This window comes from Papilio xuthus, unplaced genomic scaffold, assembly GCF_000836235.2.
Source record: "Papilio xuthus unplaced genomic scaffold, Pxut_1.1 DF826159.1, whole genome shotgun sequence".
NCBI lineage: Eukaryota > Metazoa > Arthropoda > Insecta > Lepidoptera > Papilionidae > Papilio > Papilio xuthus.
This window is the reverse complement of record NW_013532490.1, coordinates 1,717,750-1,736,369: the sequence shown is the minus strand read 5'-3', so window position 1 is coordinate 1,736,369 and position 18,620 is coordinate 1,717,750. Positions and strand designations below refer to the sequence as shown.

The 18,620-nt window shown below is 33.3% G+C and overlaps 1 protein-coding gene across 6 annotated transcripts in view; it reads left to right on the top strand.

Moving 5' to 3' along the window:
• Positions 1 to 1,503: 1,503 nt before the first annotated feature.
• Positions 1,504 to 18,620, top strand: part of pan (transcription factor pangolin) — a 126,517-nt gene continuing 109,400 nt past the window's right edge. For all 6 annotated transcript variants that reach the window (XM_013319313.1, XM_013319315.1, XM_013319314.1 and 3 more), the window contains exon 1: positions 1,504 to 1,944. The gene's annotated coding sequence lies outside the window, so the exon portion shown is untranslated. The remainder of the gene's footprint in view (positions 1,945 to 18,620) is intronic.

Below are 18,620 nucleotides of genomic sequence, written 5' to 3'. Positions count from 1 at the left end.
TATAGTCTGGAAGAACACATAGGCTACTTATTAACTTTTTTTAATATCGCGCAGACAGCTGGTAATTAATAAAGGCTTTTAGCTGAGAGCAACATTTGAAATTTGAATATGGAACAATACATTTTGTTAGGGTTACCTTAGTTGTTATTTGAACCCTACAGTTGGTACTACAATCTTATCGGTCTTACATTTTATCACGTATGGCATAGCATCGTTCATCTGTTTTATAAACACCGGACAAATAAGTCGTTCTGTGATGCCTAAACCTAATTAGTCATAGGGTCAAACTAATCTTAACTAATAAGAGTAATAATAATTGTTACTAGCCTATTGGGATTGGAATCTACGACAAATATCGTAAGCTGTCCACATTCAAAAGTTTGAGATTATCGATTTTTTTTTTGGAATCAAAGGATTTATTTTTTTAGTTTCTATAGTTTACTTTTTAAAAACACATATTTATTTAACACAAAAGAGATTATATCCATCGTACTAATTTGATTTCTCAACACAACAATATTTAAATATTAATTCGAATATGGAATTATGATTCCTAAACCAATAGAAATTGAGTGTAATTAGCGGCGACCGAAGATCCGTCTCCGAGCAAATGATACAGTGCCGCCAAAATAACGAACCGAAAGCTAAACAAACTATGTATTAGCCACCAGTATAATTTAATATTGCCCGAAGCTCGACCAAAAGGCGTAAGAATCGAAAAAAAGAAATCCTTCCGCAAAGAATTTAGGAGTGTCCGCGGCCGAGACCAAATCCGACCTGCTCGTTATAAATTTTGTGTAAGATAACAATATGTGCGTGTGGGTGTGTGGTACAGTCGCTGACGAGTATAGTTACGGCACGCAATAACGCTAACAAGCGAGAGAACGGGACGGCGAGATGATTGTAGCGCGGCGTCTCCTTCCCGGCGCTGGCAACATGGCGCGCGGACTCGGGCGCAGGCTCGAATCGTATCGCCTGCCCACTCAAGGTTCGCTGACTGCCGTTCTTTTGTTTTTAATGTTGCTATATGTAAAAATTTTACCTACAATTAGGGAAATTTTGCTTGCCAAAATAATTACAAAAACGATTTGTCTTAATAAATTACATGCAAAGGAAACTCCTCCGCCATACAATTTTAAAATAAAACAGCAATGTGTTTAATTGGGAATTTTATTTATTTTCTCGCGTAACTTTTACGAAAATATAACTTTAATTCTTTAGCTATTATAGTATGGTAAAATTACCAAACGAAACTTCCAAAGTTTGTTTATCGTGGAATTAAATTAAAACCTAAAGTATGAATATCAACGCATTTGCGTGAAACGTTATTAAATTAAAAATTATTGGAAGTTCAATTATTGAAAATCCGGTTAAAACGATGATAATTTTAAGTCGTCAATGTCTAATAGTAATACAATTTCAAACAAAATTAATTACTCTAATTAAATTTTTACTTAAAACTTTAACAAAATTAAAAAAAAAAAATATCATTTAGGGAAAGATTTAACGTATACTGGGCACCCTGAACCGCAGACGAAAACAGCGTCAAGCCGAGGACCTGCTCAAACCGAACGTCTGCATACCGATCGTTGGTTTTTTATATGCGCATGTCGGTGCACGGCGGCGCGCCTGTGTGCGTGAGCCTCTGTGCCAGTGTGAGTGTCGGCTCGTTCTCGCGCGCGTCGCACCATTGTTGTTTGCAGTAGACTCGCGGCGCTCGGACGGCTGTGGTTCGCTTCATGCCCGCCGCCCGATCCTGAACGACGACTGCCGGCGATAAACAAAATAATGAGTGTACCACATAACGTGCATCGCGAGTGCAACAAGCGACGACAGTGTGTGATAACGAGAATGTAACGTGCGTGTTGTGTTAAACAAAGTGCGTTTTTGAACGTGTTTTTGGAGTTCGCGGCGCGTGGACAGCGCCATGCCCGTCGTGTTTAGGTATGTGCCGGCCGATTAATTATGGCTCATCAGCGTTTGAAGGGTCACTGGCCCGTGGTCTGTTACCATAACATTGGTTAGAGAAAAGGGCGCCGTTTTACAATCATACACTAGTTTGAATCATGGCATGTCTACATCCGTCATTTCACTACGTTTTATGTGCATTCGGCGCCGTCGGCGTTTGTTATCAGTCTCGAGAAGTGTGTCGGGCAATTTATAATGTAATTAAATACGTTATCGTTCCCGGTGAAATGATCATGCCGCGTGAACGGTGAACTTTGCATCTATTTACGATCAATATAAAAAAATATTAAAAAAACAAACATCCTGAACCCTCAAAGATGGTTAAAACTTTTTCAAGAACCAACATATCGAAACAGTGTCTCTTATGTCAAAAAAATTTTCATCCAAATATATACAAAAGTACCTACTTTATTCATTTTAGTTTTCTCACACAATTTATTAGTCGAACGACCAATTTGTTAGTCGAATTCATTTATTTATTAACACGTGTATTGTAAATACGGTAGAATACAACAAGCCTAATCCAGCCATTTCTAAATAATTGGTTATACTTCAAATGACGCTATCAATTTACTTTATAAATTTGGAAATTTTGTTTCATTTCATAAATGTAATAAAAATATAACAGACGTAATTTAATATTAAAACCGTCTACAATAACTACAAATGGAAATTGTAAATGTCCGTTATTTTAGCTTTTTTAAATGCTCCAAATAATCTGTGTTAGCAACGTTCCCGCCAAAAGTAGTCACATGCCATATATCGTTTGGTTAAAACGTTAATACAAAACATTTCGGATAGTTTTTATTATTAAATGTCGTGGTTTAAAATTATAAATATACTTAACCAAAGTATTTAATAGATTAATTTTTATTAATACCATAAGGAGGCGATTTAAAGGTTTTCAATTGTTATAAAAATGCTAGTATTTGCCCGGTTTTTATTTTTAAATTTTGGCGCCAAAAAAACTATAAATTGATAGACTTAATTTGGAATAGTTAAACTACAATTTATATTATAATGATATTTTTTTAATTTCGCAAAAGATTTTTTGGAAAGGAAAATCTTAATTTGAAATCTGCTCTATGTCGCCATTTTGTTAACGCCCTAATAAGAATTGTTATTCAATAAAAGCGAACCTGAACGAAGGATAATTTAATATGTTACAGTCGTAAACGTCTTTTATTTAATTTATGATCCAAATTTTTAAATGGCAACTTAATTACATTGCAATAAATGTATAAACATACTTTCTATTAAATAATTTATAAGGGTTTTACAGATAATAAATTAAATAAATTTACGCAAAAATTTGAACATAAAAAGTTTACGGTTTTGTGTGAAATTTTAAAAGTAAAACAATAAAATAAGCCTTAACCTTAATTTTATACATAGTTATGTAATTATTTCTTGAAAGCACTCATCCACATTAGTATTATACAGAAGAATTTTGATTGTATTATAACTAACGATCAAAATGGAAAACTATTGAATCGGATACTAACTTTATTATTCAACTAGCAGTCGCCCGCGACTCCGTCCGCGCGGAGTTAAAAAAACATTTAGTAGCCTATGTGATCTTCCAGACGATATTCTACGTCTATGCTAAATATCAGCGAGACATTCGCATTTATAATATTAGTAAGATAGGATTTTTGGATAGAGTGTAAGCTAGATTATTATTTTGTTTTATAAATCTCTAAATACTTGACAGTTGCACGGAGTTATGTGGTCTTTTACTCGGCCTAAAAGCTGTCACGGTGTAAACACTTTCTAATAACGTGTTCTTAAATATAAAATGCAAAGAAATCCTTTCAGATACATAAAAAATCCTTATTATGATATAGGCAATATAAACAGAGATCGCTTGAATTCTCAAAATTATCTAAGGAGTTTCTTATTGCCTCTAATTGGTATGTTAAATGTTGTGGTAACCCTAAAATATTGAACCCACAAAAGTATCTCCTTAGTATCTTTTTACATAGTATTATAAAGAATAGTTTGCGTTTGTAAATAAAAAAATATTTTATATCATACCTATTAGGGTGAAACCGTTGTCTTTTGTTATTTGTACGAATAAAAACATATTGAAGTTGGTAATTAGAGAACAAACTGTAGAATTATGATCCGTCGGTTACAAATGACGTCCAAAGAAGGACATTGTCAATAATTGTGATGGCATTTGCTCGTTTATTTTTACGTTCCCTCGATAAATAAGAATATAAGCTTTTTGATGCCACATTGCACCTGCTCGATAAAAAGGTGGTACGTCCTTATAACATGTTTTCTACGTAATAAAAATGTTATAACATTTGGTATGAGATTCGTATAATTTTTACTGTATAACTATGTACTGTCGAACCGAAATATACTAATAATTACATCAATTTACCGTAGGTTTTCACTGATGTGACACCTGTACAAAAGTGTATTGCCATCTCTTTCATTCTCCTTGAAAAAACAAAGATAGTAATATGTTTTACCCTATTATAAGAGTTATGTACACATGTTTAAGGACCTTGTGAATATCTTAAATACTTGCATAAAAATGTATTTTTAAGGGAATATATTCGTTAAAATTTTAATATCAAAATTGCGACAAACATTTTTCATATAAAAAAAATAGGAAATAAATTGAAGTTAAAAGTTTTGTAGGTACATTTTTGTTAGTCCTTTTTAGTTGCATTTTCGCTGTGCCCCGTCTGATACAAAAATCGTCGTGTGTTATTTATAACGCCTTTATTCTTTTTAACAAAAAATGTAATTCAGAAAAATTCTTTTTTTCGTGTTTTTTTACGGCGCGCAGTAAAATGCGACAAGCCGGGGTCGCGAGTGGCCAATTCGAAAACCGTGTTTTAAAAGTTTTATAAATTTGCAGGTTTGAAAAATGTTTTAGACACTTAGTTCCATTTTATTTAATAATTTTAATTCTTTGTTTATTTTATTAACGCTCTTATTACGTTAAAATATAAGTCTTTTAAATGAATGTTAATTTAACTTTAGTTAGTTACCATTTATACATCCAAACATTCACATTTAAATTACTATTAAGATATCATAGTAATTACTTATAGTATAAAGAAATTGTATGTACTGCAACTTCTGAAAAAGACACAAATTTATAACATTACTTAATATTACTAGAGAATAAGTTAGTATTTGATATTATTATCTTTAATAGCTGATTGCATGTAGCTGAAATGCGTATGCTAAGATGGATGTGTGGTGTGACAAGAAAGGATAAAGTTAAAAATGTGTATATTAGGGGAAGTTTAAAAATAGCGCCAGTGATCGAGAAATTGAGGAGTAAAAGATTAGCGTGGTTGCGTAGAAGTGTGTTGCAGAGTTGTAGTGGTGCAAAGGTAGAGGAAGACCAAAAAAAGTATGGAATGACTGTGTGAAAGAGGATATGCATTGGAAGGGGGTAGACTCGGATATGACGGTGGATAGAGGTATGGAGGAGTAGCATATACTATGCCGACCCTCGATAGAGATAAGGGCAGGTTGATGATGATGATATTATTTTCTTAAATGAGAAATATTTAAGTGGTTAATTTCATAATCTATATTTCACAATTATTGTCAGAAATTAAGCCACTTAATAACCATTTATTCACCTTTTATTTAGCTTTTTATTACAATTGTATAAGTGTGTGGTTGGATGCATTTATTACATACAAGTATAATAATTATACGAACATTTATTCCTAACATTAGGCATACGTTAAACCGGCGCTTGAGGCTGCCAGTCCACCAGAGCGGAGCGAGGCAGCGGAGCCGAGAAACGGACTAATGCGGAGTGGAGTTGCGTACTGTGACTGTCCACCGGAGCGGAGCGAGGCTGCGGAGCGGAGTGAGGAAGTAATGCGGAGCGGAGTTGCTGTGTTTTTCAATATGCGGAGCTAGGCAGCAAGTACGCGACGAGTGATTTCGAGCTCCCGGCGTGGGGCGATTGGTTTAGTTCTACGCGAAATGTCAGTGATAGCAGACATGCCATCGAAAAAGTTGATACATTATTATGCGCCCGCGCCCGCACTCGCTTCCCCGCTCCGCATCCCCGCACGTTTCCCCGCTCCGTTTCCCCGCTCCGCTTACCGGTTTTATATGAAATTTTAAACTAGCTCGCAAGTCCCTGTCCACTTAAGAGGAGCGGAGATTTTGTGCAATCCTATTGGTTAATATTTCTCCGTTTCTCGGCTCCGCTGCCTCGCTCCGCTCTGGTGGACTGGCAGCCTGAGACTGGCCGCGTTGGGTTCTCAGAAACAGACGGACGGACAGTCGTCTTATTTCGGCGGCTATATATAATGAATTATTCATTTAATCGCATTTCCTACGCTCAGTGCTACCATGGTGGCTAATTAATGTTTAGAGACGTGAATTCACTTGCTGTATGTTTGTTCGTCACGCCTCGTATGATAAAAGTAGTGATAAAACGTTTCGTTGTTAATGTATACGATTTTTTTTAAATGGAAAGGGGAAAGACGGAGTAATCAATGTTGTCTAATCTAATAGGGATTACAAGATTATATTTTTGATGTTTAGAATGTAAATAATGTTTCTTCCGATAAAGTGCTAAGCGAGTCCGTTAGTGTAGATTTAGTTTGTGATTTACACTAAGGTGATTTTTTGTTAACAATTAAATATTTCAAAGTGTGGCAGTTAATCACTTTTCTTACGACGTTGTCTTGAAGAATTACATAATTTCAGCCACCTAGACAAAGTCATATACATTCAAGAGAAGACAGTAACTTGCTTGTCACGTATTCCTTTACATTTTGACGTTTGTCATAGCGATATTAATAATCGGATATTGCTTTGCCTATAAACTTAGGTCTAAATAGTGATGTAGATGCTTAGGTCTGAATACCATGTACGTTTTACGTAGGCGATTACACGCGTGCGGCACGCTATGAGAACCAACGCGAGAGTCGGAATGCTAATGTGCTCGTGTTGTGTCGCGCGCGGCAACAGCATACTGAATGCCCCCTATGGACAATGTCTATTGCCTTCTATTGTGACACGTAATTAAGAATGTATTACTTGAAATATTAAAGAAATTTTATTCATAATAAGATTATAAAGAGGAATTATTTGATGGTTTGTTTGTAATGAATAAGCGCCGAAACTTCTGAAATTCTTTCACTGTTGTAAAGCTACACTATCACGGGACGACATGGTTTATATTTTGAAGGAAAACGTGGTGATGCAACTTGTAAAAAGTTACAAAAGTTAATATAACTTTCAAACAAAAAGAGTTGAATTTATTTTAGTATTTTTCCCCGTGTATTCATCGGTCTGGCTATACACCATTACAGTTTTATCGTTGAATTTTGGGACACGCTGTACATGTGCCAATAAATTCAAAGATATGTGTGAAGTCAACTCGCACTGGGCCATCGTGGTAAACTAAGGCCTAGCCACATCTAATTTAGCATAGGCTAGTATCTCGAGAGTTGGTACGGCCCACTCTTACTTAGAACACGGTGATCACATGATATTACTCTATTGGTATTGGGAGCAATCATTAGTACAAAGGTCAGGTAAATGAAATATGTTAAATTAGCATGGATTAATACACTTCGCTTTTTTAAAGTTTTAATTTTTGTTTTATACTAGTTAAAAGAACACCGACGTAACTCACGCATCACAACCCAGTGACGTAGGCATAGACCACAGACCTCCATTTGGTGTATATTATAGAATAGTACATATAAATATATTTTACTTTCTGTTTATGCATTTAACCGTTCGTAGTAAATCATGATTACCATATGTACGCAATTCGAATTGCTTACTGGTTGTTTCTTTGTAATTCCGCTTTTTGTGTCACATAAATCTCGTTTACTTCGATGCATATTGTTTATTGTACAGACTTGGATACTGCGTTTTATGTTATTACTAGCTGTTGCAACTCCGTCCGCGCGGATTAAAAAAAAACATATATAGTAGCTTATCTGTTCTTCCAGACTATGTTCTACATCTATGCAATATCTCATCCAGATCCATTGTGCCGTTTCGGAGATACCTTCTAACATCTATCCGTCTAAACATTCGAATTTATAATATTAGTTAGATTTTGTGGGTGCCTGAGCTATATTGTTATGAATACAACATTCAAACTCAAATAAGTTGTTTTAAATATATGATAATTATTTAAAATATATATAATTATACTCTGAATTCAAAGTTTATTTTTACTATCTATTTCAGTATTTATAATTTTATTATTTATAAAGTTCTTTTGGTCTTAATTATTCACGCAGCTTTTATTTGTTTAATTAGTATATCCAAAATGGCCGACGATTCGGACCGTAACGTTATAAATTTCTTCCAGCGGACACGGCATAATGAGGCGTTCCTAGAAGAGACAGGAACGAATGTCTGCTGCATCCGAAAATGAATACAAAAATCAAAACCAAACATATTATTTACTTACTAAACTAAAAGTTATCGTATATTGAATCTTATAGGTATTAAAATAAGGTTAGAATTGTATTTTCAACGTATCGGTAGCAGCAAATCGCTAGTTGGAATATCGAAGACCCGCGCCAACTTTTTTTTGAACTTTTTTTCGGCAAGGGCATAACTAAGGTCACCAAGTTATTCTTTAAATTGAGGATAGTCTCATATCATATCAATTAATTGCTTCAAAAGCATAAATGTCCCACAAGTTATGTAACAGTGTTTATAAAATTTCATAAGTCAACTAAAATTTAAGATTTACTTCTGACAACTGGATAATCGTACAAGTATGTAAAATATTTTATGAGATTTGGGTTTTTCCTAAAACACGTCAACAGTGTGGTCACTTTATGCATGACTTGTCCTTCTGACACAGCGCATACTTCGCCGTTGTCGTGGTAAAAGCTAATGAGTAATCACTCGAAGAATGATTGACGATGTCTTAAATAGCTACTGCAATATCTTAATTCGCAAATGCACTTAAGTGTTGAGGAATTTTGACTGTCCTTAGATAAAATGAAATAAATACCATACTGTCCTGTCTCATACACGCATTTATGAAAAACCAAAATGAAAGATTTATTTTATATAGATTGATTTTCATAGTTAGAAATAGAACTGTGTTTAAAATAAGTTTAATTCTCTTGTACGTCTATAATATTTAAGTACTATTTGACTATTAAAAGTAAAGTAACATTTTTAAAACTTTAGCAAAATGGACTAACTTTCTTCAAATCGGACGTTGTCCGCTAATCTTTTAAAAATAAATTATGCAGTAGGTAAAATTAGTCTACATTTTTTAACCCTCCAAGTCTAAATGTAGAGACGAGTAAAATAGAGGTATGGAGAAGCAGAAGCTAATATTAAACATGTCTCGTGTAAAACTGTGGTAGTATTGAACAGAATCCCACATGGCGCGATAATAATAATTAGCGATGGTGCATTCAGACGACACTGCGCCCGGATTAGTGTGTGGTCCAAGTTAAAAGCGAACATGATAAAAATATATTTATTGTAAAGTACTGCATGTAGTCTAGTTAAATATTGACACATTTTTTGTTTCACATATAAATTGCAGCTTAATTAATCATAATAAATATCTAGTTACTGTGAAAGGGAATGCACTAGTTTTTCTAACTTACTTAATTACACCTACGAACGCATCTTTATGCGTTAAATTACTCCCCGCTTTCTCCTCTTTTCCACACACGAACTTATTTTATTTCTGTCGATGTTAGTATATTACGGTAGACACTTCAAAGGTTGATCCTTGCGTAAATAAAACCTGCAATCTCTATTAGCTAGCCTTTCTTACAACGTACATTTCATACCTCGATTGCTTGTCTCAGATTTCTTTTATCGCTAATCCTATATTACTTAAACCATCTGATTCCAATGAGGTCATCATCATTTATTTGTTAGATGTATACTCTTTTTAATTAGAAATTGCTAACATATGAAGTCCGTTCATATTCTACAGCTGACGTTCATTTGTGTACTAAGCATTGTTTCAGAAATTTATATTTTTAATCGTTATATGCATAATTTTTACTTGTTTTGAGTCGTCACTAGTGCATAAGACTCTTGCTTGCAATGTAGCCTTGGGCTTAGTCACTTTACCTTCTAGCATATTATAATTTTAAACCAATAAGTTTAAAAAAAGAAATTTTTATATCTGAATAAAGCATTGAATAGACAGTAATTTGGATCAATGATGGTGTTAAGGTTAGACCTGCTTACGTACGAATGTCAGAGGAATGTATTTGATAGTAGACATTATCTTTTTTTAATTTAATGAGGTATTAATTTGATACGTAAAGCAGTTGCTAAAATGACAAGGGTAGACGAACTCCTCGCCCGGCTACTGCTATAAGGTTTCGAAACAAGCTTTCGAAAGATTACGTAGGCGCGGACAACCCTTCGTATACCGAAGCTCCGCATAATAATAATCGTTTTCCCAACGAGCTCACGCACCTCTGAACCGGTTCACAGTCTCAAGGACCGGTTTACGTTTGAATGTTGGTAATTGAACGAAAATAGATCTTATTACAATGTGTTAAAAGCTATTAAATTGAAGTGTAGGTGTATTTGAAATTTGTTATGTTTTAAATATTAAAATTTGTTGGGATGTTTGTTAATTTTTTATTCGGAGCGTGACTTGTTATGATTCGTCTTCCATAGATCATTCACCTAGATCGAAAGAATCTTGGACTGTAAGTTCAATCTTAAAATGTATATGACATTGTTTTAGCGATTAGCCATGAGACCGGTATCAAAATAAATTAGCTAGAAATGATAATTTTGAACTTTAAAAATGCATACACGAGCAGATAGTAAAAAAATACAAAATAAATTTGAATAAAAACTATGGTACTCATCGTAATGATTTAAAACATCGTTTCAATTGCCAAAAAAAAATCACTTCGTATGTTCATTAAATATGAAAAAAGTAGCATTTGCTAAAACATATTAGTAGCAGTATCATATAGCATAGTATTATATCTTTATGCCCACACTCGTATATATGTTAGAGCGTGTCGGGGTCCGTAATTGGCTTGCTACTGGTCATAATAGGATGTTAACAAATGTGCTGTAAATTGCCACCGGCTCATCGCTTATGATTTAGACTTTATTTACATGTATAATCAGATTCAGCAATATTGTTTTCAAATTAAATAATTGGAGTATTTTATTTCATGCCTAGAGCAGATACATTAAAAATAAACATCGCCGAAGTATTCTTTGCCTACACAATTAAATCTTGTGACCTACATATATATAAGTTTAACTTTTAATTCACTTTTAAATAGCTATTTTGTCATATAATTTTTTCTATGTTACTTTATACTAGCTTACTAATATTATAAATGCGAATGTTTGGATGGATGGAAGTTTGTTAGAGGGTATCTCCAGAACGGCTTCATGGCTCTCTCTGAAATTTGGCATAGATGTACATTAGTTTGGATGAACACATAAGCGACTAAATATGTTTTTACTCCGTGCGGACGAATCTAGTAACTAATTAATTTTGTTATGACTAAGTTTAGTTTTAAACTTCTTCATATTTGAAACTCTTGACTACCTGACTTAAGAATAGCGTCAAGGACAAAACAAAAAGTATCGGTAAATGTGTTCATTGTTAAACGACTGTATATTTTTTGCGTCCTTTGTTCCAATTATGTGACTGAAGACTATTCTAGTTAATAATAATTGTTGGCTTTTGGATATAATGAGTATATTGTTCGATGGATATTTCTTGTTAACATACGTATTTGAGTTACCATTTTTGGTGTGACAGTGTGGGGAATAAATCATCAGAATGTATTAATATTTAGTTTATCAAATTGTTTTTTGTTTTTCATTTATTTTTTTATAGCTATATGATTGTGGAACAACACAATATAAGCTTTTAGCTGCTTTCATGAAAGGAAAGAGAAACGATCCTAAAAAGGTGTAGAGGCAGAAATTCTGTTCCTTTTTTTTAATTAATGAGCCGTGTGTCAATTGTCTTTTTTACTGTTAAATTAAAAAAAAAACAAATGAAGGATTGTCCATTTCAATATTTTTATCCTGCACTGCCTTTAAATCTGGTGTTAAATATGTTTGATGTCAACGACCTCGTTTTGTTTATGGATTCTAAGATACCTTGTATGTTTTAGTAGTTTTTCTTGAATACCATTTGGTTTACGACTGCCTTCCAAAAATAAAGTTTTCCACTTAACCAGTAGCTCTGTTAACTTGGAATTCGTAAGTAGCTACTAAATGTCCTTGCTAAACGTTGAAATTCCTTATATTTTTAAATTAATTTTACTTTAATACCAGTATATTTAATTCTTTTGTCAAGATAATGTAAATCTAATAAAACTATTTTTTTTAAGAGAATAAAAGAAATTTGTATAATTGGTTATTGTTTTAGTAATATTTTTATATAATAACTGGCCACCAACAGTCCACCAAGACTTAAAAGTAATAAAAAAAACAAACAGTATTATTTAGTCGGGAGTGAGAGTGTAAGATGCGATACTATTTAAAACAGACAAGAATTAGTTTTACATTTTTACTCGACATCAGATTCAGCAGTAAAGTTATAAATCTTACACTATATTCATTTATGTGCATACAAGTGAGTTAGCAACGATAGTGAAGCAATTGACCACCAGCCGCGGCTGCAAGGGACCGCGGAAACCGCTCCCAGCATGCGGCATTTTTTGCTCTAGGAAAGATTTGTATAATACTGCACAAAAGTGTTTAAAATGTTTAAATATATTTTGTTATGCTAGAAGTGTAGGCAGTGTGTGATTAATTCACGATTATCTCCATTTGTGACCGTTTTATAGGTCAAGATGGAGATAATCGTAATAAGGATAAGTCGCGTGCGACAGCTAGTAATATTATAAATGCTAAAGTTTGGATGTTTGGATGTATGATTTTTTGTTAGAAGGTATTTTTAGACCCGCCAAAATTTGCCATATAGAACATACTCTGGAAGAGTTTTCCGCGCGGACAAAATCGTGGGCAAAACCTAGTTAGAACATTAAAAAAATAACATGAGTATAAAAGAGGGAGCGACGGCAAAATTAACTTTTATGTTTTAATTAATTCACTTGTGTATTTAACTTTACTTCTATGTATATATTTCTTTTTATATACCCCTTTTATCATAACGTATAATTAATTACATATTAACTACAGTAACCTTAACTTACCTGTTAATTAAACGGTGGGCGTGTCCGCGGTTCACGCCTACGGCATCGCAGATAACAATCTCCATATTATAACCTAGTTAACGATGTTTTCCTCGATTGTACCTATGACTATTCACGGCGCGTCGGACTCGATCCACGCGCATAATTAAATCATCGCCTTTTTAATGCACGCACTTTGCTATGTAAATAATCAATAATATGTTAAAACTTTTTTACCTGACTGTACTTAACGATGTTTAATGTAGGAGATGAGATGTTTTTTGTTCTATTATTGTATTGTTGTTTTAATTGTTATTATAACAAACCATTTTAGAAGATTTTTTAATGAAAATAAGACGATTACTTTACCCTATAAGGTGCTTACAGGAATCATTTAAATTTATGTGAATTCAGATAGTTTTTCTCGTTTTACCGGAATGTTTGGCGAAATTAAGTCGCCTGTCAACCCCGGCATTGTGGTATTTAAGATATAAATAATGCATCCGTATGTAATAGCGTTGTTCGCAACCTGACACTGCCGCATGCTACTGTGTTCTTACGAAATTGGGTGTTCAATAACAAACATTGTTGCTTCAAATTTGAACCTTAACCTTATAGCATAAACCTCATATTCCTTTGTGTCGAAATCAGCGTTGGGTATGTGACGAATTCGTAATCTGACACTAAACGATCCTTCGTTATTGCTTTCTCATTAAAAAAAATTAAACTACCAGCTATACTAAGAATTATGAAAAGTGTAATACAACAATTTGAATATTATAATATTGTATTAATGCAATCGATTTTTTTTATAAATGTGGGGAAACATCTCGAACGTTAAGTTGAGGAATAAAATAGATGTATGTACCTATATATTCTTGTACGTTTCATCTTATGTCTTGTTTGATGATTACAGTTGGTAACATAACCTCTATTGAGAATTTTGTCTTCTTTGGCGTTTAAAAGGTTAAACCTTTGAGTTCACACATCTAACTAATATTATAAATGTGAAACTTCTTCTTTGGAAGAAAGGATCTTTATGAAATTTGGCACAGATGTAGAACATAGGAAGAATACATAGGTTATACTTATAATTTCGCGTGGATGTAGCAGGTCACATCTAGTGTACTAATATTAGTAACCGGATGGATCATAAGGTTCGTTTAACCGGCAAGTCGAATATAATCTGTGGCAAGTGTGAAGTCAGTAAAACTACACTTAACTGTTGACTGCAGGAAGTGCTCACAGTTCGAATGGTAACGACACGTCTCGTAATAACACTGTTGTAAAACATTAACGGTACATTGCTAAAGCCCTCGTCCATTGCTTGCTTTATATTGGTGCAAGGAATAGCCTTCAGGTGGAAACGGTTAAGCTACATTGTTTTAGGGTTTAAGATGTCGGACTATTTACAACAACCAATATTTACTTTACATTTATAATTAAAACAATAAAAAACATATCATTGGATTAATGATATCCTAGTAAGTTCTTCAAGTTTACGGTGGCTATGATAAATGAAACAAAAAAGTTGTTTATGGTTTCAGATGAAAACTTAATCAAAATATATAGAGAAATACCTTATTTACAGCTACAATATAGAGATTATTCCGTCCAAAATCGTGTGTATAACTAACAATAGGTTCCCGTTTTAAACATATTGTTATCTCTGTTTTTTTTCAAAGATTATGACAAGGATAACGATATTTTGGACTGAAACCAATGGTTAGTCTTTTAATTCCTAAAATACTTATTTAGTAGTAAAGGAATTAATCAAGATGCAATCAATACATTTTCCTTACACGGCAGTTACGTATCCGGTACTATGTTCACAGTAAGTGTTATAATGTCCTTTAACTGCTTTGTCACGGCAGTTTTCTATAAAGGATTAATCATTACATGGTCCAAGCGACTTCTTACTACAATTAGTTTTTATGCATCGTTCTATCGTTCTTATAATTAAGGCATGAATCAGCAGAAAACAGTCTTTTCTAACTTTTTCTGTATTGAGAAGCCGCGCTGTTAGTACTTACTTTTACTTAGCTAGTAGACGCGCGACTGTTATGCTAGAGTAGTCGTGGCCGCAACAGTGGAAATGTACTCTTTACAACAGACCTTTAAATTAAGTGGTTTTGGCGATGCATAACATCTTTCGTCCAACAAGGCATTACTCATATTGTCGTTTCGTTATTCCTAACAACGTAGCAAGTGTAAATGGGGCATAACCGTAAGAGACGATTGCGTACTTGTGCAGTCAAATATCGACTGACAATAAAAGGAGGCACCACTTTCCTAATTTACCTACTAAATTATATGTTATATTGAGGATTAGGGCGGGTTCCCCTGTTACATTGACGTTATAAACCCTTTTTAAAAATTCAGTTCAATACTTTATCATATCTATATAAAAATACTAGCGGTCGCCCGCGACTCCATCGGCGCCAAATTAAAAAAAATATATAAATAATAGCTCTATGTATTCTTCCAGACTATGTTCTATATGTATGCCAAATTTCAGCGAGATCCGATCAGCCGTTCTGGAGATATTTTCAAACAAACATACATCCATCTATCCGTCCATCAAAAATTCGCATTAATAATATTAGTATAATAGTCATGAAGTAAGTTTATAATTTTATATCGAGCAATTAATGTAAAACCAACATGTAGTGCGCGTGGTCATTGGCGTATATTTTGTTAAGAATCGCAATTCACTTATGAAACAATTCCTTTGTAAAGCGATATCTTATTGCAAGGTGTGACTCTTATCGTTTATAAATTTATTGAATATGAATCGACGATTTATACCTGCATTAAAAGTGTATTTATAAAATTATAACTACGCAATAAATATAATAAAAATCATACATACAGGATGTTTACATTTTTAATTTTATTAAAACTAAAAACGTATTTGTTTAACCTTTCCTTATATCATCTTCCCTGTTATAGAATAGCATTTTATTTAAAAGATATTTTCATACATATTCTGTATATAATCCTTGTGGTTCTTTTTTCATAATGATTGTCAACCACAAGGTTCAATTTGATATGTTTTTGTTACAAAAAGTTATTTTTTATAAGGTTTGTATTCTTGTTGTGGTCACAACGAGGCTCGAAAGTCCATTATGTCCGGATAAGATATTGCGCTCGCATCATTTCGTTCCAATGCAACTGGCGATGTTAAAATTTGCATACTAACAGCTTTTAGGTTGGACCTTGGTACACGAATAGATAAAATACACCGGCGTCTATTTTCTCGTGTAGGGTTACCATCTGCGTAGTATAACTTCATTTGTCTATTACGAGTATTATCTTAGACAAAATCGATGACAACCGTGACAATAAAACGTTTTATTATAAGTGTTACACCAGTGTAAGTTTACGGTTATATTGCACCTATTTTACGTCTCGAGCTTTTCTATAACTAATTTTATGTTCTAAGAGATTATTGACTATATTACAGTGGTAGACGCCAGCAACGACATCTGTTGCATGAAGGAGCCGGCTAGACTGCTATAATACCACAACCACACAGAAGATGACAAGTGGAAGTCATTCCGTGTATAGTCTGATGAGTGTGCGTGCTGGAGGTCAATTTTTAATCATCTTGCCTTCACTTTTAAAGAGTGGATGCATCGTAAGGAGAAATATTATCTTTCTGTGCGTCCTACGTTTATGAACAGCGTTCGCTTCGCTATTTCGTAGAATTCATGTGACTGCTCGCTCGCTTGCCACCTTATATACTAAAAAAAAGCTTAAAAAATATTTTTGCCAAACATTTGACGTGTCCGTCAAAGAAATGTTTTTTGGTGATCCTTCCGTAGAATAATGTCTACTTGAATATTAACCATACGATTTCTACCGACTCGATCTCACTTGTCACGGTGTTTTGCATGACTTCTAAGTTCAATGGGTTTACCATTTAGTACTCTATGAGTAAAAGTTTTTGAACAGAGAAAACTGTACAAAATCCGTGAGTTGTGATTTTACAATTGTACACAAAACTTCGAATTAAAAAAAAATGAAACTAATTAAATGGAACTAACAATGAGTATCTGAAACCAAAGTCTCGGTATAAAACATGTGAAAAATAATATTTTTATACGGGGATTTCGATCTCAGAAACCAACGGTTAAGAATGAAAAGTCTATGTAATGAAGATTAATAAGTACGACTATATGTTAGCAGTAGTTATTAAGTTATAAAAAATGTCATTTTACATCTACAATCTCTAGTACTGTATAATAAATTCCAAGTTATTCTTGATTGACTTGTCAATGTCTGCATTCAATATATGGTCATGTGTTGAGTCGATTGATATCTATAAATATACTTTCAGAGGAAAATGTTTGTTCCACATTAAGTAGTCGACTGTTTTGAAGATTATCCAAAAAAAAAATCTGCTTCGGGGACAGAGAGACAGACAAAAATGTATAAATTTGGATTCCTTACTAGCAACACGCTATTTAGTTTAATGTCTTTTATAATAATAATTTAACTGGCAAAGAAATCCATACATTACAACTTCAGTTATCACAGCGGTAGTTTCCAACCCATCCTAAGTAATAACCTAATGCATTAGACGCTTATTTAAAACCACTCGCTAACGTGAGGTTGACTAGTGTTACCATAAATTATTCTATTTATGGACAAGTCCTCAAAATACCTATTAGTATTATTATTTGATTTTAATAAGAGATGTTTATTTGGTAGTCTGTTAGTTAAGTGGTCTTATTAATAAAATTTTATTTAGACCCAATGCTATTTAAAAGAGGCTTCAATTAGACAAAATATAGTTTCCGGTGTAAATATTATTATTTATTTAGACGAGTAAAGGTTACAACCTATATCTGTAGAAAATTAACAAAATTGGACTTTCTGTATGTAGTAGTAAAAATATTTTGTACACAAGACGCATTTATAGCGAAAAAAATTTATTTCTACGCAAAGCCGCTTTTGTTCCGTTTCGTATCTCCAAAAGGCTGCACTAATTTTACAAGAAGGTAGCAAATACATGCTGGACATATTATAGGCTAATTATAATAGGCTTTCTTCCAGCGCCGACGAAGTTGCGGATGACCGCTAGTTTTAAAATAAACTTAAAATACAAAAATTGTGGTAATCCTAAGCCGATATAAGTTAAGCGTCATATACTTATATTAAGTTAATTTAATGATTGCTATGCCTTGTACCATTTATTTAATTTGAATTGGTCAACTCTCAGTGTGAGGATTAAATATTATTATAATTCGTGTGAACTTTAATATCGACTTAGATGGAGTGGAATATTTGGAACTAAATATTCATATTATTAATAATAGCAATCATCTTATTACGTCTTTTCCTCTATATCTAATAAGATAGGGATAAAAAGGGAAGATGGACTTGAGGTATAGATTGGACTGGAAAGGAATATATTTGTTTCATTCTTTTCTTTTTTTGGCAGGCAACACGTTGAGCAATGTATAAACTTACTTAGGTAAGATAGTCTTCCACCTTTAG